This window comes from Magnolia sinica, chromosome 6 (assembly GCF_029962835.1).
Source record: "Magnolia sinica isolate HGM2019 chromosome 6, MsV1, whole genome shotgun sequence".
Classification (NCBI taxonomy): domain Eukaryota; kingdom Viridiplantae; phylum Streptophyta; class Magnoliopsida; order Magnoliales; family Magnoliaceae; genus Magnolia; species Magnolia sinica.
In genome coordinates, this window is record NC_080578.1 from 18361895 (window position 1) to 18369690 (window position 7796).

At 39.9% G+C, this 7796-nt stretch overlaps 1 non-coding gene across 1 annotated transcript; it reads left to right on the forward strand.

Annotated features, from left to right (window-relative positions):
* Positions 1 to 6990: 6990 nt before the first annotated feature.
* Positions 6991 to 7097, forward strand: LOC131250205 (small nucleolar RNA R71). The gene has a single exon (XR_009173134.1). It is a non-coding gene; the product is annotated as a small nucleolar RNA R71 (small nucleolar RNA).
* Positions 7098 to 7796: the final 699 nt, after the last annotated feature.

Genomic DNA, 7796 nt, shown 5'->3' on the forward strand with positions numbered 1-7796 from the left:
TCCATTAAGATAGTAGATGGATGATCCTTAAATGAGGAAGTTCATTCTCCAATCCACTCTATTGAATATCAATGATGAGGATGGATTGAGGAATGAACTCTCATGAGAAAAAGAGCTTGGGGAAGGTGATATGCAATTACTCTCTTAAGGCTCTCACTATTTTTCTCAATGCAGCAACCAAGAACAAGCTCTCCTTATAAAGGCAAAAAGCTCTAACAGATATAAAATTGTCAGATTTTGACTGAGTTCAATATCATCGAACCTGATTCGATGTCATCGAACGTATACTTTCGATGCCATTGAATATCAGTTCGATGATACGTACTCAACTGAAAAACATTCCTAGAACTTTTTGAGAGAGGATCGATGTCATTGAACTTGATTTGAACTTCGATGTCATCGAGATTTAAACTTCGATGTTATCGAATCACAGTTCAATTCCTTGACTTTATAAACACAAGCACTTGCTGGACATTTAAAAACTTGACTACGATGATATCGATACTGTTTCGATGTCATCGAAATTCAAATTCTGATATCATCGAAACCAATTTCGATTCCTCGATCTTTTTGGAATCTATTCCTTGAAAGCTCGCTAGACACAATCTGTCCAGATTCGATATCATCGAGACTCTCAATTTCATCGAAATTTGAATATCGATGTTATCGATGTTGTCTTGATTCCTTGATCATTTCTATTTGATTTTCCTATCAAGCTTGTTGGACACAATCTGTCCAGATTCGATATCATCGATCATCTCTCGTTGTCATCAAAGTTTAAATTCTGATGATATCGAGGATGATTCGATTCCTCGAGTAATGTTAGAATATTTTCCAAGGAAGTTCAATGGACAGTACTCTAAGTCCTTCGATATCATTAACTATCCTTCGATATCATCAAATTTTGAAATTCGATGTTATCGAAGGTACTTTCGATTTATCAAACATTTTGTCCAAAATTCTTTGTGGTTGCTAGACATAAAAAGGACTCAATTCGATGTTATTGAGTCCAGTTCGATTCATCGAGACTAAGTGTTCGATTGTATCAACTAAGAATCGATGATATCAAACTTAGCTGAAAACTTTAAAAATTTTCCATTTTAAAATCTGGTTTTCAGACTTTTAACTCCTATGTCGTTATCAGCATATGTAGGGCGATGGTGAACAATGGTCGCCAGGTGATGTTTTATTTAAACCAACATGATTTAAATGATTTTTAAACTCGCAAGTATACGAATCAGATGTAGATACGGTACGTATTACGAGATCGTTCCCACGAGGACTGGTCGTCACAATTCAAATCTATGATTCTCCTTAACTAATCCAACAAATAATGGAATGAATTACTAAGCACAATTTTATGAAAAACAATTAATTAAGAACAGGGAAGAAAATTCAATCAGAGAGAGAGCACTAGGACTTTCGAATCCACCCCTAATTATCCTAACCCTTGTTTTGTCTGTTGATTCACCTTGATCTAGATTGATACCACTTAAATAGAGAAAGCACAATCTGTGTCCTTAATCGGGCATACAGACTGTCTAATTCCTTTAAGCAATGCCATGAATGACATATCCCATATCCTTGGTCGGGTACATGGAATGTACATTCATTAAAGCACCCTGTTTCTTCCTCTATAGGAAACTTGTTCTTGATCAGACACAAGTACCTATAATAAGCATCCAAACAACATCCATATATATACTTTAATCAAGTTCATAGATGGAGAAGTATAGAATTTAAACCCATAAAGCCCACTTAAAGAAAGAAACAAATTAATTGAAATTCAAAGTAAATCAACCAATACAAGAGCTAATCAAATTAGGGGCTTCATCTCAGCCCTAGCTGAGAGATTAGTGACCCATAAAATTCATGAAAAATATTAAATAAAATTCATAAAAATTAAACACCAAACCAATCGATCTCTCTCTTCTTTCTTCTCTTTCTTCTCTTTCTTCTCTTCCTTGCTCCAGATCTGGAATCCCCTGGTTCTGAATGACTTTCCCACGTCCAAAACTCCCCTTCTATAGCTGCTGGATGGCTGGGGTCGGTGGCAGAGTCGTAGAAGGACTCGAAGTGCAATTTTTCGCAGCCGTGATCGGTGGGCCCCACAGAGGCATTTTCTGGAAAATCTACCCCGTCCATTGGATTCAGGACGAAATTTCAGTTAAGAATAGGTAGTTTTGAAGGTCCATTAGTGCGGCCCAGAGAAGAAAATACAAAAAGATCAGTTTTGAACGTCCCGGGGCAGTCTACTTTTGGCCTCTGCACCGCACACGTGTGTACGCATGGGCGAGGAATATCAACATGGTTTTGAAGCTCTCGACGCCCTCTACACGATGGACGGATCAGATCTTCCATCTGATCGAAGATGGTGGGCCACAACCGCCCGGAAGTCAGCTCTTCGCGGACGTGCGTAAGCCTTCGCACGTCCGGCGCTGTGATGCTCGGTGGGCCCCACATAAGCATTTTCGGGGAAATCCACCCCGTCCATTGGATAGAGGACGAGATTTCGTTCAAAGATGGATGGTTTTGAACGTCCATTGACACGGCCCAGAGAAGAAAATACAAAAAGATCAGTTTTGAACGTCGCCGGGTAGCCCTTTTGTGACCTCTGTAGCTCACACGTGTGCACGCATGGGCACAAGATGAAAACATGGTTTTGTAGTTGTCAAAGCCCTCTACACGATGGACGGCTTGGATCAACCGTACATGCGGTCCGTAAAAAACGGTCTTTCCGCCCGTTGCGGCGCTGGAAACGGACTTTCCGTTTTTGAAAAGATGAAGTCGGGTCAACGCTGCTGACCGACTTATGCTCGTTCGGTGCACAGGCAGTGCACATGTGCACCGTGCACATGTCACCCAAGGTGGGGTCCACTGTGATTCTTTCGAGAAATCCAATCCATCCATCCTGTTTCTCACCTTATTTAAACCGTCACTACTAAGGTTGAGGCAGTTCCAAATATCAGGTGGGCCCCAATTTAGAGATTAATAGGCTGATCTGTCCGTTGGACCACTTCCCGAGATCTTCTATGGGTGAAATTTAATATGTACGGCTAATTTACGGCCCTCATCCCATGTATGAAGTTTCGAACTGATTGGATAGCGGGAACCATGTGATCTTGCATTCTGGACCCTTTTCAGGGCCCTTTGGCTTGCTTTCCTCAGATCTCAGGCGTGTAAAATCTTCATTATTGGTTCTCTGGAGTCCATCCCGTGCTCTGGAGACTTTGGATCATGAAATCCATGCCTTTAACATCAATTTTCAATTAACGCTCCTGACTTCATCCTGTAACAAAAATACAATTAAAATACTCCATTAAGCATTATCATATACGTAAAATCTGGTAATGATTAGGGTCTAATATGCAATATTTGACCCTGATCACAACCCCCAACCAGCATTTTGCTAGTCCCGAGCAAAGTATGCGAAAAATAATTTTAGAAATAAAAGATGATTCCTGTAACTCAAGTAACTTGTGAACAGACAGCTGAGATGTGAAAATTCTAAGATTCATGAATGGTAAGTAGAATTTTCTCCTGAAATCAAGCTCACAGTAAACTTCATAATCAAGTTCAACATATTAATCCATTAATTAGAACATTTCTGAACATCGAGCTCCATGAATGTAAAGTGTAATCTCGACTTACAAACATTAAGAGATCCAATTGTCAACCTCATGATATCATTGGTAATTCGTGACAACCAAGCTTGAAACCAACACTTATCTCACAGATTTATTTTTAATTTTACCAACCTTTGATTTTCTTTATGAGCAATAACGTAAATGAGGGGAATCAAATTCTTACCTATAGGGAGCAAACCTATGGCGAAAACTCGTCGCCTCATTTTTTATAAGTCAACTATGGAGAATCAAATCTATACCTATAGGGAGCAAACCTATGGTGAAGATTATGTGACTTAGCCTTTTAATTCTTCTTTTTACCAAGTTAATCATTCAGTTATCGAACCAAAACTTAATGTGCAAGCGAGATGTGATATGTAAAATCATGACTTAATCAATGTTCACAACGTCTAATCATGGATTAACAATTCAAAATTGACTGTGAAATCAAGCAGATGGCCGAATCCAAGAGTCATTAGTTACCAACATCAGGTATCTTATAATGTTAAAATCACAACTATCCTTCAAAGTCACTTTGAATTCAATAGAAATTCAGAAAAAATTTTAAAATTTTCACAAATTTTCCTCAGGACTAAGAAAATACTGATTAGGTACCCTAATCTCCCACCCCCAACCGAAAATCTACATTGTCCTCAATGTATTAGAAATAAACAAGTAATGCACATGGGACAACGAATAATAAAAGAGAAATGAGGGAAAGATAGTACCTGGACGGAGAATCAAGAGGCTTCCCAAAATTATCAATGTAAGAGCAAGTTAGGGCAAGAGAGAAATTAATAGAAGCGAAAATAACAAAAAGAAAAAGAAAAGAAGATCCTACCTATACCACTTTCGCAGGTGCTCTCGATTGCATTTAGCGCATGCAACAAGCCTTTAAACCCCTAGGTTACCCCTAGTGGACGAGTTGTAGTCTCGTGAGGGTTTGCAGTAATGTTACCCACAAACATTGAAGTAACTAAGAAAAATGAAAATGAATGAAATAAAAAACAATACAATAAAGCAAAAGGTGGTTGCCTCCCATGAGCGCTAAGTTTAACGTCTTCGGATAAGAACGGACCATGAATGAAATAATCTTTATAACCGGGTCCGCCAAAGAAATTACCTCAACACTTTCATTAACCGATCCTAGGATAAGTGATGTGAGTTCCCATGAACTGCTATCTCGAAATAAGGCAATCGACATTCGCCAAATAATTTAAGGACTTCGCCGAACGACTTCTTCTATGTTAGGATCACGCTTCCTTTGCATGTTATGCGACATTTCCACAACAGCATGATCCATACATATCGTGGGGCATACTCCCTGTATTTCCACTATCTTCCGTTCAATTCCTGCCTTATATGCTCTAAGAACATTAAGCAGCCTGCGCCTTTGTCTTCTCAGAGTTACAAACTGTGCTGTCAGGAAGAGTCTCAGAGGGATGAAGAGGTTCTACTTTCGCTCTCCATTTTTCAGTCTCCAATATAGGAGTAGAGTCGAGCAATGCATTGACTTCATGAATGGGACTATCAATGTCAAAATCCATGCCCGATTGTGCTAAGCAGGTTTCAAGAGGATCTTCAAAAGATGTACAAAAGGAGTCCTGCACAAGGCTCTCGATCATGTCCACTTCAAATATGTCATCCAAATCGGAGGGTTGTTGTTCTGCATTAAAAACATTGAGTTTAATATTCATGTTACCAAAGGACAATTTCATAACTCCATTCCTGCAATTGATAATAGCATTAGATGTGGCCAAAAATGGACGACCCAAAATGACTGGGATCGGACTATGAAGATTGGACAGGCTGAGTATCTATAACTATGAAATCCACCGGAAAATAAAATTTATCAACCTGGATTAACACATCTTCAATAACACCCCGGGCACCTTGATAGATCTATCGGCTAGTTGTAATGTTACCTTAGTCGGTTTCAACTCACCAAGTCCTAGCTGCTCATAGACCGAATATGGTAACAAATTGACACTCGCCCCTAAATCAAGTAATGCCTTCCCGATCTTATGATCTCCTATGCCGCAAGAAATGGTGGGAGCTCCTGGATCCCTAAATTTAGGAGGGGTGTTATGTTGAATCATGGAGCTGAGCTGCTCTGCAAGGAAGACTTTCTTATGAACATTCTTCTTACGCTTTGAGTGCATAAATCTTTAAGAAACTTAGCGTAAGCAAGGACTTGCTTGATAGCGTCAAGCAACGGGATGTTGACTTGCACTTTTTGAAACACATCCAAGATTTCATTAAAGTTATTTCTTTTCTTTGTTGGTGCCAGACGTTGAGGAAAGGGTGCTTTGGGCACATAAGGTGGCACATTAGTGGCTCTTGGAGAGTCAGAGAGCTTTTGGACTTTGGATGCATTGGTATGGCTCTCTGCTTCATCTTGATCTTCTGTTTTAGAATTTGATTCATCCCCAGGCATCTCTATTCTGTTATCAATCTGTGCCTGACCTAAGGGTAGTGATCGATTTGGCCTGCTCATGATATTGCCCTTGGTTGGAATTAGAGCCAATCTCATACTGTCCCTTTGGATTAGCCTCGGGTTGGCTAGGGAACTTGCCCTTCTCTCTCTCACTCAATGTGGCAGCTAGTTGACCCATTTGTACTTCCAGCTTGGCAATGGATTGTGCATTTGCATGTAAGCTTTTCTAGTTGGCCTTTAAGGTTGGTTGGGTGTCTTTTTGGAATTGGAGAGAACTCTGCATGAAAAGATGGAGTGTATCCTCAAGAGATGGTTTCCTTGATTGTGTAGGCAGTTGTTGATATTGTGGAAACTGTTGAGGTTTTTGACTGCCAACTTGGAGGTGCGGTTGCATGGGAGGATTTTCAGATGGTCCTCCTTGTTGTGGTCCTTTTTCCCAAGAGAAATTTGGATGTCTAGCCCACCCTGGGTTGTATGTGTTCGAGTAAGGATCATTCCCAGATTTTTGAAAAGTGTTCATAGCATGAACTTGTTCAGAGAGAAGTTCTGGGAATGCTGCAAGATGGACAAGACTGCATAGGATGGGCAGGACTAGAACATGTGACATATGCCTCGACTTGAGCTGTTTGTGGTGGTCCATTATTTAATACCAGAGCATCAACTTTCTTTGTCAGGTTATCAAGCTTGGCGCTCAGCTCTGGCATGACTCCTATCTCATATATACCACCTCTCTTTTGTGGTTGGGGACTTCTGTCACCTCTATTTGAATAATCCCATTGCTGGGAATTTTCGCACAAGGTTTCAAAGAAGTTCCACGCTTCGACATCACTTTTGGTCATGAATGACCCTCCACTAGTGGCATCAACCATGCGACGGTTCTGTGGTGTCAGACCGTCATAGAAGTATTGAACTTGTTGCCACTTCTCAAAACCATGGTGAGGACATTTAAGAAGCAAGTCCTTCCATCTTTCCCAACATTCATGAAAGTGCTCGCCCTCTTTTTGTGTGAAGTTAGTAATTTCTCTACGGAGGGCATTGGTTTTGTGAATGGGGAAGAACTTGTTTAAGAACTTCTTAGACAGTTGGTCCCATGTAGTGATAGATCCAACTTCTAGAGAATTCAACCATGCTTTCGCCTTATCCTTCAAAGAAAAAGGAAACAGGCGTAGGCGGATCGAATCGTCTGAACTTAAAGGTGGAGCAAATGTTTAAGAATTCTTTCACATGATGATATGGGTCCTCCTTGTCCAATCCATAAAAGGATGGCAACAATTGTATGACTCCAGGTTTAAGTTCAAAGTGTGCTGCCGTAGTGGTTGGCAACACTATGCATGAAGGCGCATTAAATTGGACAGGAGCTGAATAATCTTTGAGAGCTTTAACTTAACTCATTCGCCATTTCAACAGATTATTTCTCAATCTTTCACGAATTGTTCTTTCAATCTCAGGATCAAACGGTGCTAGTTCTATATTCAGAGATCTACGTCCCAGCATAAACTATGTTATTAATATAAGAAAGAAAACTAAACTAAGATGCAACCTATGATGAATAAAACTAAAGGAAAAAGTTATGAATTCCTAAAAACAAGAGAAAGCTATGCAAACGAGAATTGGAAAGAAGAACCCGAGAAAAGGAGATGATGAATGTCTGAAGATTTGAGAGCTCCTCCTTTTGAAGACAATGTTATTTAGCAGCTTCCTTCCTTAATTCCTGTAAACAAAAAGAAAACAAA